The sequence below is a fragment of the Cherax quadricarinatus genome, chromosome 77 (genome assembly GCF_038502225.1).
Source record: "Cherax quadricarinatus isolate ZL_2023a chromosome 77, ASM3850222v1, whole genome shotgun sequence".
NCBI classification, from domain to species: domain Eukaryota; kingdom Metazoa; phylum Arthropoda; class Malacostraca; order Decapoda; family Parastacidae; genus Cherax; species Cherax quadricarinatus.
Window position 1 is genome coordinate 330371 of NC_091368.1, and position 12500 is coordinate 342870.

Here is a 12500-nt window from a genome sequence, read left to right on the forward strand (position 1 = left end):
TGTTCCTCTCCGCAATAAAATGCGAAGCTTGAAAACTGATTCTAATTAAAATGGTAAATGGCTGTTAAACGTATTTAAAGTTCCCTGGTGGTAATTGCTTGTTTGCCGGCTGTGTGCAACACTGCTATGGTAGATTGTTTATTTAACAGGCTGTTTGGTTGTTAAGGGAATTTTACAAGAATTAAACTGGAATTTTTCTTTATTTCTTTCTTCTTCTTGTTTGTTTTGTGTTGTTTGGGAATGGTATTGTTGTTGTTGTTGTTGTTGGAGTTGGTGTTTCTGGTGCTATTGTTATTGGTGGTGTTATTGCTGCTGGTTTTTTACGTTTTTTGTGGTATTGTTATTGTTGTTGTTGGTTTTGTTAATATTTTTGTTGCTGGCGGTGATATTGTTGGTTTTTTCCCATAATATCTACTAAAATCTCAATATCATTCAAAATCTCCCTTAATATCTCTCAAACTAACTTCAGTTGTGCTTAAAATCTCCGATATCAATAAATATCGCTCAAAAATTCTCTCTCAGAATCGCTCGGATATTCCTCGATGCCCTTCAGATTTTCTCTTTCAATATTGCAATCTTTCTCAATTTTCCTGAAAGTCTCTCTCATCAATACTGCTCCCGAACCTTGTTCGAAATCTTCAGCAATGCCGTTCGATATCTTGAAACAATAGCTACGAAGTTCAATTCATTTCCATTCGTGTGTAGGTGTTCAGAGGTGATGCGTCATTACTCCATAGCATCTCCGGGATTATTCGTGCAACAAAGGATTTATGGGCTCTATAAATCCGGGTGTTGTGTAGCAGGTGGGGGTTTAACGTGTAGTGGGGAAGCGTTTATATTTGCCCATATTGAGCATGTCAGGAAGGTGGGGAGAGAGAGGGAGGGAGAGAGAGAGGGAGAGAGGGAGGGAGAGAGAGAGAGAGAGAGACAGACAGACAGAGGAGCTACTGGAAGATCAAATGTAGTATAGCAAGAGAGGATGGCAAGGAAGAAGAGGATAAAGAGGTCAAATAAGAAAAGGAAGAAAAAGAATGTTGAGGAAAAGAAGTGGAGTAAGAGGAAAGAAATAGGGAGAGATGTGATAATGTAAGAGAGATAATTGGATAAATGAAGGTTATGGCACGGAAGAGTTATAAGGACATAAGAGAAGTAATTGGCTAGGTGAGAGATCCATAAGTGTGTGTGGAAAGTGGAAGAGTGGGTGATAAAGGTGAGCAGAAAGAGGAGCAGGAGAAGAGGAGGAGGAACAGGAGGAGGGGAGGAGGAGGAGGAGGAAGAGAAGAATGAGGAGGAGCAGTAGCAGCAGCAGTAGGAGGAGCAATAATAGGAGAAGCAGGACGAGCAGCAACAACAGTAGGAGGACAAGCAGGAGCAACAGTAATAGGAGGAGCAGCAGCAGTACTAAAATAAAAAGATGAAGAGAAGCAGAAGGAAGAGCAGGAGCTGAACAGGAATTAAACGATATATGTGATGTCCTCTGCAATATATATATATATATATATATATATATATATATATATATATATATCTATATATATATATATATATATATATATATATATAAAAGGAGAGGTGAACAAGTGAGGCGGCTGTCGACGTGTGTGTGGGAGTGAAGAAGAATGTAATAGGTCAGGGTAGAGTGGGAGAGAGGAGGAGTAACATTAATATTACTTTATAACACGTAGAAAAAATTTTTTTCATTAAATATAATACAAGAGAATAACAGTGAACTGAGGTGTTGTAGCTCTGACCTTTAATCTGGTGTAACCTTTAAGTTTAAAAATATAATAATAAAGTAAAAGGTTTTAAATACCCAGGAGCCGAGACTCGACCCCGAAAATAACAACTAGGTAAGTTCACAAACACAGAAGTTAATGTATAATGCATATATAGTTTTATATATGACTGTGAAACAAAAACCTGTAATTGTTTTGCATGATGGTAGGATTGCTGGTTTCTTTTTCTGTCTCATAAACACGCTAAGATAACAGGGATATCTTGCTACTCCTACTTACACTTTGGTCACACTTCACAGACACGCACATGCATATATATATATACATACATCTAGGCTTTTCTCCTTTTTCTAAATAGCTCTTGTTCTTTTTTATTTCTTCTATTGTCCATGGGGAAGTGGAAAAGAATCTTTCCTCCGTAAGCCATGCGTGTCGTATGAGGCGACTAAAATGCCGGGAGCAATGGGCTAGTAACCCCTTCTCCTGTATACAATTACTAAAAAAGAGAAGAAGAAAAACTTTATAAAACTGGGTTGCTTAAATGTGCGTGGATGTAGTGCGGATGACAAGAAACAGATGATTGCTGATGTTATGAATGAAAAGAAGTTGGATGTCCTGGCCCTAAGCGAAACAAAGCTGAAGGGGGTAGGAGAGTTTCAGTGGGGGGAAATAAATGGGATTAAATCTGGAGTATCTGAGAGAGTTAGAGCAAAGGAAGGGGTAGCAGTAATGTTAAATGATCAGTTATGGAAGGAGAAAAGAGAATATGAATGTGTAAATTCAAGAATTATGTGGATTAAAGTAAAGGTTGGATGTGAGAAGTGGGTCATAATAAGCGTGTATGCACCTGGAGAAGAGAGGAATGCAGAGGAGAGAGAGAGATTTTGGGAGATGTTAAGTGAATGTATAGGAGCCTTTGAACCAAGTGAGAGAGTAATTGTGGTAGGGGACTTGAATGCTAAAGTAGGAGAAACTTTTAGAGAGGGTGTGGTAGGTAAGTTTGGGGTGCCAGGTGTAAATGATAATGGGAGCCCTTTGATTGAACTTTGTATAGAAAGGGGTTTAGTTATAGGTAATACATATTTTAAGAAAAAGAGGATAAATAAGTATACACGATATGATGTAGGGCGAAATGACAGTAGTTTGTTGGATTATGTATTGGTAGATAAAAGACTGTTGAGTAGACTTCAGGATGTACATGTTTATAGAGGGGCCACAGATATATCAGATCACTTTCTAGTTGTAGCTACACTGAGAGTAAAAGGTAGATGGGATACAAGGAGAATAGAAGCATCAGGGAAGAGAGAGGTGAAGGTTTATAAACTAAAAGAGGAGGCAGTTAGGGTAAGATATAAACAGCTATTGGAGGATAGATGGGCTAATGAGAGCATAGGCAATGGGGTCGAAGAGGTATGGGGTAGGTTTAAAAATGTAGTGTTAGAGTGTTCAGCAGAAGTTTGTGGTTACAGGAAAGTGGGTGCAGGAGGGAAGAGGAGCGATTGGTGGAATGATGATGTAAAGAGAGTAGTAAGGGAGAAAAAGTTAGCATATGAGAAGTTTTTACAAAGTAGAAGTGATGCAAGGAGGGAAGAGTATATGGAGAAAAAGAGAGAAGTTAAGAGAGTGGTGAAGCAATGTAAAAAGAGAGCAAATGAGAGAGTGGGTGAGATGTTATCAACAAATTTTGTTGAAAATAAGAAAAAGTTTTGGAGTGAGATTAACAAGTTAAGAAAGCCTAGAGAACAAATGGATTTGTCAGTTAAAAATAGGAGAGGAGAGTTATTAAATGGAGAGTTAGAGGTATTGGGAAGATGGAAGGAATATTTTGAGGAATTGTTAAATGTTGATGAAGATAGGGAAGCTGTGATTTCGTGTATAGGGCAAGGAGGAATAACATCTTGTAGGAGTGAGGAAGAGCCAGTTGTGAGTGTGGGGGAAGTTCGTGAGGCAGTAGGTAAAATGAAAGGGGGTAAGGCAGCCGGGATTGATGGGATAAAGATAGAAATGTTAAAAGCAGGTGGGGATATAGTTTTGGAGTGGTTGGTGCAATTATTTAATAAATGTATGGAAGAGGGTAAGGTACCTAGGGATTGGCAGAGAGCATGCATAGTTCCTTTGTATAAAGGCAAAGGGGATAAAAGAGAGTGCAAAAATTATAGGGGGATAAGTCTGTTGAGTGTACCTGGTAAAGTGTATGGTAGAGTTATAATTGAAAGAATTAAGAGTAAGACGGAGAATAGGATAGCAGATGAACAAGGAGGCTTTAGGAAAGGTAGGGGGTGTGTGGACCAGGTGTTTACAGTGAAACATATAAGTGAACAGTATTTAGATAAGGCTAAAGAGGTCTTTGTGGCATTTATGGATTTGGAAAAGGCGTATGACAGGGTGGATAGGGGGGCAATGTGGCAGATGTTGCAAGTGTATGGTGTAGGAGGTAGGTTACTGAAAGCAGTGAAGAGTTTTTACGAGGATAGTGAGGCTCAAGTTAGAGTATGTAGGAAAGAGGGAAATTTTTTCCCAGTAAAAGTAGGCCTTAGACAAGGATGTGTGATGTCACCGTGGTTGTTTAATATATTTATAGATGGGGTTGTAAGAGAAGTAAATGCGAGGGTCTTGGCAAGAGGCGTGGAGTTAAAAGATAAAGAATCACACACAAAGTGGGAGTTGTCACAGCTGCTCTTTGCTGATGACACTGTGCTCTTGGGAGATTCTGAAGAGAAGTTGCAGAGATTGGTGGATGAATTTGGTAGGGTGTGCAAAAGAAGAAAATTAAAGGTGAATACAGGAAAGAGTAAGGTTATGAGGATAACAAAAAGATTAGGTGATGAAAGATTGAATATCAGATTGGAGGGAGAGAGTATGGAGGAGGTGAACGTATTCAGATATTTGGGAGTGGACGTGTCAGCGGATGGGTCTATGAAAGATGAGGTGAATCATAGAATTGATGAGGGAAAAAGAGTGAGTGGTGCACTTAGGAGTCTGTGGAGACAAAGAACTTTGTCCTTGGAGGCAAAGAGGGGAATGTATGAGAGTATAGTTGTACCAACTCTCTTATATGGGTGTGAAGCGTGGGTGATGAATGTTGCAGCGAGGAGAAGGCTGGAGGCAGTGGAGATGTCATGTCTGAGGGCAATGTGTGGTGTGAATATAATGCAGAGAATTCGTAGTTTGGAAGTTAGGAGGAGGTGCGGGATTACCAAAACTGTTGTCCAGAGGGCTGAGGAAGGGTTGTTGAGGTGGTTCGGACATGTAGAGAGAATGGAGCGAAACAGAATGACTTCAAGAGTGTATCAGTCTGTAGTGGAAGGAAGGCGGGGTAGGGGTCGGCCTAGGAAGGGTTGGAGGGAGGGGGTAAAGGAGGTTTTGTGTGCGAGGGGCTTGGACTTCCAGCAGGCATGCGTGAGCGTGTTTGATAGGAGTGAATGGAGACAAATGGTTTTTAATACTTGACGTGCTGTTGGAGTGTGAGCAAAGTAACATTTATGAAGGGATTCAGGGAAACCGGCAGGCCGGACTTGAGTCCTGGAGATGGGAAGTACAGTGCCTGCACTCTGAAGGAGGGGTGTTAATGTTGCAGTTTAAAAACTGTAGTGTAAAGCACCCTTCTGGCAAGACAGTGATGGAGTGAATGATGGTGAAAGTTTTTCTTTTTCGGGCCACCCTGCCTTGGTGGGAATCGGCCGGTGTGATAATAATAAAAATAATAGTTTTATATACTCATGTCGTCATTTTTCTTATGCATGTCTACATCTGGGAAGATATTTTATCGTCTGAACAGATCCTCATGTATGATGCAGGAGCTCGAGTTGAATACGCTTATTTATGATATGGTTCCCTAGTGGTGTGTGTGTGTGTGTGTGTGTGTGTGTGTGTGTGTGTGTGTGTGTGTGTGTGTGTGTGTTTTATGCGAATGTTTGTGTGTGTGTGTGTTTTATGCGAATGTTTGTGTGTGTATGTGTTTTATGCGAATGTTTGTGTGTGTGTGTTTACATACCTGGAGTCTACCTAGAGGGTATTCCGGGGATCAACGCCCCCTCAGCCTGATCCATGACAATGCCTCGTGGTGGATCAGGGCCTGATCAACCAGCCTGTTACTGCTGGCCGCACGTGGTCCAACGTACGAACAACAGCCCGGCTGATCCAGCACCGACTTTAGATATCTGTGCAACTCCCTCTTGAAGACAACCAGGGGTTACCTTTGGTTTCATTCATGTATTTGGCTTCAACACTTCCTTCCCCACCAAACTCCACAACCTCACACTGAAATGTTTAATTTATATATATGGTTAACTCTATGGGTTCTATTCATTTGCTAATCTTTCTCATTTGTACCTCTCTTTTTTTTCTCTCCCCTCTGTACCTTTCTCTCTTCTCTGTACCTTTCTCTCTCCTCTGTATCTTTCTCTCTCCTCTGTACCTTTCTCTCTCCTCTGTACCTTTCTCTCTCCTCTGTAACTCACTCTCTCCTCTGTAACTCTCTCTCTCCTCTGTAACTCTCTTTCTCCTCTGCAACTCTCTCTCTCCTCTGTAACTCTCTCTCTCCTCTGTAACTCTCTCTCTCCTCTGTAACTCTCTCTCTCCTCTGTAACTCTCTCCCCCCTCTGCACCTTTCTCTCTCCTCTGTTACTCACTCTCTCCATAGTAACTCTTCTCTCACTTGATCCTCATTCCATCTGTTTTACTCTCATAGTTCTCAGTCACATCCTCCCCAAACTCACAATGATCCTCGCATAGGATTTCTTACATAGGTATGCTTCTGTTGCTACAAATCACAAAAATAATTACTACCCTCCCTCCCACACCTTATCCAAATTCACAACACCCTTCTCACATTCTCCCCTCACACAAAACAACCATCCCACATGCTCCCCTAATACACAACTTCCCTCCTACGCCTCTAAACTCACACCACCCTCTCACCTGCTCCCCTCACACCACCCCTCTCACCTGCTCCCTTCACACCACCCCTCTCACCTGCTCCCCTCACACACAATACCCCACTCACATGCTCCTCCCTCTCCCTCTCCCAGCTCTTGACAATAACCAATACCCTTGGACACCCTCCGGCAGGCCAAGCTTTGTTTATGCTGCCACTGAGGACGGGAACACGCTTCTGGCTCATGTTGGTCCTTGCCGGATATCCTCAATCACGGACCAGATAAGACCAAAGGACCACAATACTCAATGGGGCAAGCCATGGTGATGTTTTGCTGTTGGACGTGTACGTGAATGCAGAATACTTGCATGTGTGGGCAATCACCGATTTGGTGTGTGTGTTTGTGTGCGCGCGCGCTCACGTAATTGTGGTTGCAGGGATCGAGTCTTAGCTCCTGGCTCCACCTCTTCACTGGTCGCTACTAGATCACTCTCTCCCTGCGTGTGTGTATATTATTCACCGATTTATATATGCGAAGTAGAGGGTATGGAGGACTAAGATTTTCGTCATAAGGGAAATGGTTATAACTATGACCATAACTTTTAAACGGGTGGACCGGTAAGCCAGCGGAAGGCCTCGGTCAGATGACCAAAAGCTCCAACGGCGGGTCATCATATGACTAAGACCCACGTCAGGAAACACTTGTCTGTTTCCTGACAAACCTTACCTATCGAAAATTTTCATTACTGGCTCCTGAGTTTGGTGGGTTGTGATTAACTCGATTCTGGCCTCCATACGGTCTTTTCATCCAATTATTAAACTGATTATAAAATGGTCTCCACCACTTCCTCTCCTAATCCATTTCCACATGTGCTACACCTGGGATGACTCTCCCATCAAGGACAAAGATGCTCTGTCTGAAGGATCATGAAGCAGTGTGCTAGCAGTTAACGGTATGCTAAAGGACAGTTAACGGTATGCTAAAGGACAGTTAACGGTATGCTAAAGGACAGTGAATAGTAACACAGTATTAAGGCTGGGAAGATCACAGTAAATTATGAAAAGAGTAAACTAACATTTCAACACATTTGGCTATAGTACAAATAAACCCATATAGAGACAAAACAAAATAATAATAATAATAATAATAATAATAATAATAATAATAATAATAAAATAATAATATTATAGTTACTCCAGCATTTGTTGGGTTAACTGTTACAATTCTGCTGCGGACACAAGGTATCGCTTTCCACGCCTGATCGTGTGTGTGTGTGAGAGACAAATTGCACCTCGTGCTGAACATGCAGAGTGAGGGAGAGCTGGTGAGACCCTGAGTGAGGGGAAAGCTGGTGAGGAAGCGCAGGGTGAGGTAGAGCACGTGAGGGGCCTCTGTTAGGGAAGGTAGGTAATGGACTCTTATGAGTTTGGTGGCCCTTAAGTTCATCCCCAAACTTACGCAATATTTTCAACAGGGGAAAAGGAACTTAAGTATGTGAGTGTGTGTGTGTGAGTGTGTGAGTGTGTGTGTGTGTGTGTGTGTGTGTGTGTGTGTGTGTGTGTGTGTGTGTGTGTGTGTGTGTGTGTGTGTGTGTGTGTGTACTCGCCTATTTGTGTTTGCAAGGGTCGAGACATAGCTCCTGGCCCCGCCTCTTCACTGATCGCTACTAGGTCCACTCTCCCCCTGCTCCACGAGCTTTATCATACCGCGTCTTAAAACTATGTATGGTTCCTGCTTCCACTACATCGCTTGCCAGAGTATTGTACTTCCTGAAAACTCTATGACTAAAGAAATATTTCCTAACATCTCTGACTCATCTGAGTCCAACTTCCAATTGTAACCCCTTGTTTCGGTGTCCCATCTCTTTAACATCCAGTCTCTGTCCACCTTGTCAATTCATCGCAGTATTTGGTATGTCGCTATCATGTCTCTCCTAACACTCCTGTCCTCCAGTGTCGTCAGGCCAATTTCTCTTAACCTTTCTTCGTAGGACATTACCCTTAGCTCTGAAACTAACCTTGTTGCAAACTTTTGCACTTTCTCTAATTTCTTGACGTGCTTGACCAGGTGTGTGGGTACCAAACTGCTGCTGCATACTCCAGTATGGGCCTAACGTACACGGTATGCAAACTCTTAAACGATTCCTTACTGAGGTATCGGAATGCTATTCTCAGGTTTGCCAGGCGCCCATATGCTGCAGCAGTTATCTGGTTGATGTACGCCTCAGGAGATGTGCTCGGTATTATACTCACCCTAAGATTCTTTTCCTTAAGTGAAGTGTGTAGTCTTTGCCCACCTAGCCTATACTCTGTATGCGGTCTTCTTTGCCCTTCCCCAATCTTCACGACTTTTCAATTGGCGGGGTTAAAATCAAGAAGCCAGTTGCTGGACCAAGCTTCCAGCCTGTCCAGGTCTCTTTGTAGTCCTGCCTGATCCTCATCCGATTTAATTCTTCTCATTAACTTCGCTTCATCTGCAAACAGGGACACTTCTGAGTCTATCCCTTTCGTGATGTCATTCACATATACCAAAAATAGCACTGGTCCTAGGACTGACCCCTGTGGAACCCCGCTTGTCACAGGCGCGCGCGGGCGTGTGTGTACTCACCTAGTTGTGGTTACAGGGGCCGAGTCACAGCTTCTGATGTGTGTGTGTACTCACCTAATTGTACTCGCCTAATTGTGTAACTTACCATACAGTAAAATTCTTACCCCATTTACAAATTACAGGCATTGTACATAAGCCAGATTCTATCAAGTCGGTTTTCTTGAATTCTTTCATAGATATATCCTTGCTCACACTCCAACAGCACATGAAATCCCCACAAAATTACTTGTCTCCACTCCATTTTAACACATTTCATACCTGCTGTAGTCTCAAGCAACTTCCACTCAATCTCTCTCTCTCTCTTGCATCCTCTTTCCAACACTCTCTGGGTCGCTTCCTACAGCTCCTTCCATCCACCCCATATTTATATACGCTTTGAATCATCGTATTGTGCTCCAGTCTTTCTAAATGGCTATACCATTTCAACAGCCCCTCCTCTGCTCTGTGAATTATCTCTCTCAACCCACCACGTCTTCTAATTCCTTGTTGGTAATATATTTGTAAGGAGAAACGCGCAAGTTATTGTGTCTCTTGACTTAGTGATAACCACTTACTGGAGCTCTTGGTCATATAATAATAATAATAATAATAATAATAATAATAATAATAATAATCTTTACTTCTACAAGTACCTTCCGCTAGCTTAAGTCCCTCAGTAAAAGTATCACATCATAAGATGTGATGGTAGAGTTTCCACTCGTTATTCAAAGCTAAGAAAAATCACACAAAAAAACCTCACTTAGGAGACTAAAATTTACGACGACGTGTCGGTCCGGTTTGCATTAGTAAATGGTCCAAGTCAGACCGAAACGTTGTCGTAAATTACAGTCTCCTAAATGCGGGTTATCTGTATGTCGTTCCAGTCACGGTATAGTGATTTTGTATTATTTTGATAAAAATTTCGCAGTAGGATACTAATTTCTTTACCAATTATTTCAAGAAAATCTTAGGTGATAGAGACTAAACAAACTCTGAGTCGTAATCAGCGCATCAAAATTAGCTTAATCCGACCAATTTGGCTTCTGAACTGGATAAACAGTTGCATTCTGTTGCCTATTGTCATTATTTTATTTATGTAAATTTTGTACGCAAAGTTTTAGTCTCAGTGACTTTAATGATTCACATGTGTGTTGACATGTGTGTTGACGTGTGTTGACATGTGTGTTGACATGTGTGTTGACATGTGTGTTGACATGTGTGTTGACATGTGTGTTGACATGTGTGTTGACATGTGTGTTGACATGTGTGTTGACATGTGTGTTGACATGTGTGTTGACATGTGTGTTGACATGTGTGTTGACACACTATTCTCTCTCCTTGCTTTTCGTTCCTCGTTATTTCTTCCCAGCTCTGGTTTTCTTATTATATCTGTTCTTTCTTTTCCATGCTTTACCATCTGTGTCCTCCCTCTCCCTCTCATTCTTTTAATTGTATCATTTCCCTTTCTTCACATTCGTATCATAAATGTGTGTTCTGAATGTGAATATGTGATCTAAACATGAATTTGTGAAGGAAGGAGAGACAATTCGAGGATGGTGGGAAGGAGAGAAGAAACCAGATGAAGAAGAGGCTGGAAGATAAAGGGAATGGAGGTGGGATTGAAAAGGAAAAAAGGTAGAGGAACAATAAGGGAATTAGAATGGAAGAGAACGGAAAGATGGAGGTGGTAGGAAGAAGGAAGGAGGGGGAAGGTAGGAGGGACAAGAGAGGTCACGACAGGTCACCATATATTCATTTTTTTTCTTCAAGTTGAAAAATATATACAATTTTTTTTTTCAGAGACGTGGGTGTAATGTGGCCGAGACGAAGTGAATTCTGACAAGGTCAGTGTTATCTCATGGTTTCCAGATTAATTTTAACCTAGATTTATTTCTCCATTGTTAATATAATGGCAGTGTTGATATGACTGGTAACACGTCAATGTCTGGTGATGGTTTTGACTGAATAACGTGGCAGTGTTTTACAGACGAAGAAATGACACTATTACAGGTATGACCGGTGACATGTCAGTAGTTTGAGGTGTTTAGCAAAGTGTTTGAACACCATAATATCTACCAGCTCTGTTATGACACAATAAGTACAGATTTGACGCAATAATGTTTACCATTTGTACTCAGTAAAATTCACTGTCTTGACACAATAATGTTTACTCTCTTGACAATAGCATTCACTGTTTATACGACAAAAAATGTCCAATATTTTGACACAGGAATGTTTGTTTTGACAAAATATTTACTATTATGAAACACTGATATTTATTATTCTGACATAATAATATTTACAATTTGGACACAAAAGCATCCCGCTATTTTGGTAAAATAAGTTCTACTCTTTTGAGAAAATAATGTTCACTATTTTAGCTCTATGTCCGTTTTTTCAGCACAATAAAGAAACGCCGTTTTGACATGGTTAGTAATGGTACAGTGTGACTCCACACACAGATAATAAAGCAGTCTGCTGAAGAGGACCTCAGTGTTAGGCCGGATTATAGAGTACTAATATTTAGTTTTCTTGTCCCCCATGCTCGAGCGCTTGTGACATTGACAGACTGGTCTTATTCTTGGCTTGGGAAGCAAGGTACTCCTTATCATAGAGTACTATTGGCATACTCAAGCCACGAGTACCATGCTATTCTTCAGCACTGTTGAAGCTAGTGGGGTGAAACTGTGTGTATACAGGAGGGCTCTGTTTATACAGCAGGTTAGGTTCTGGGTTACTGCTGTAAAGTGAAACATAGCCCTTTTCTCACTTTCAAATGTTTGTTAAAGCCCGAAAAAATGTTTACAGTACAGTACACACATTACTTACCTTAAAACATTTTCGTGCTTAGGTTATAGCGAGTGGTGAATATATTTTTTGTAAGAAGTCTGAATAAATGGAAAATGGGTATAAATGAAAACCACTGCACTAGCGAAACGCTGTAAAGCGAAGTGCCGTAAAGCAAGGCCCGTCTGTACGGACTCCATCCTTTTAATTCCCTCAAGTATCTGTGTGGTTTTCTCACATACAGTTTGCAGCAAATTTCTGGTTTATGTTAGGTTAGGTTGGGTTAGGTTAGGTTAGGTTGGGTTAGGTTAGGTTAGGTTGGGTTAGGTTAGGTTGGGTTATCCTCTATAACTAAAAAAATACCAATTGCAAGATAGCACGAAGGTAAAATGTAAAAATATGATGATAAAAGTCGAGTCTTCGTAAGTCTCCCAGCTGACTGTCATTACAACAGTGAAATGATGTGTGTAATTAAGAGAGGTACACTGTCTACCTGTACCTGTATAAACGCCTC

General features: G+C 41.3%; 2 long non-coding RNA genes across 3 annotated transcripts in view; one reads left to right on the forward strand and one right to left on the reverse strand.

The window, feature by feature from the left end:
* The window catches only part of LOC138854983 (uncharacterized), a 174819-nt gene that overhangs the window by 137813 nt on the left and 24506 nt on the right, over nt 1–12500 (reverse strand). The window lies entirely within an intron of this gene.
* LOC128701980 (uncharacterized) overlaps nt 1–12500 on the forward strand; it is a 181934-nt gene that overhangs the window by 64452 nt on the left and 104982 nt on the right. For both annotated transcript variants that reach the window (XR_011394156.1, XR_011394157.1), the window contains exon 2: nt 11000–11043. This is a non-coding gene — a long non-coding RNA (uncharacterized lncRNA). The remainder of the gene's footprint in view (nt 1–10999; nt 11044–12500) is intronic.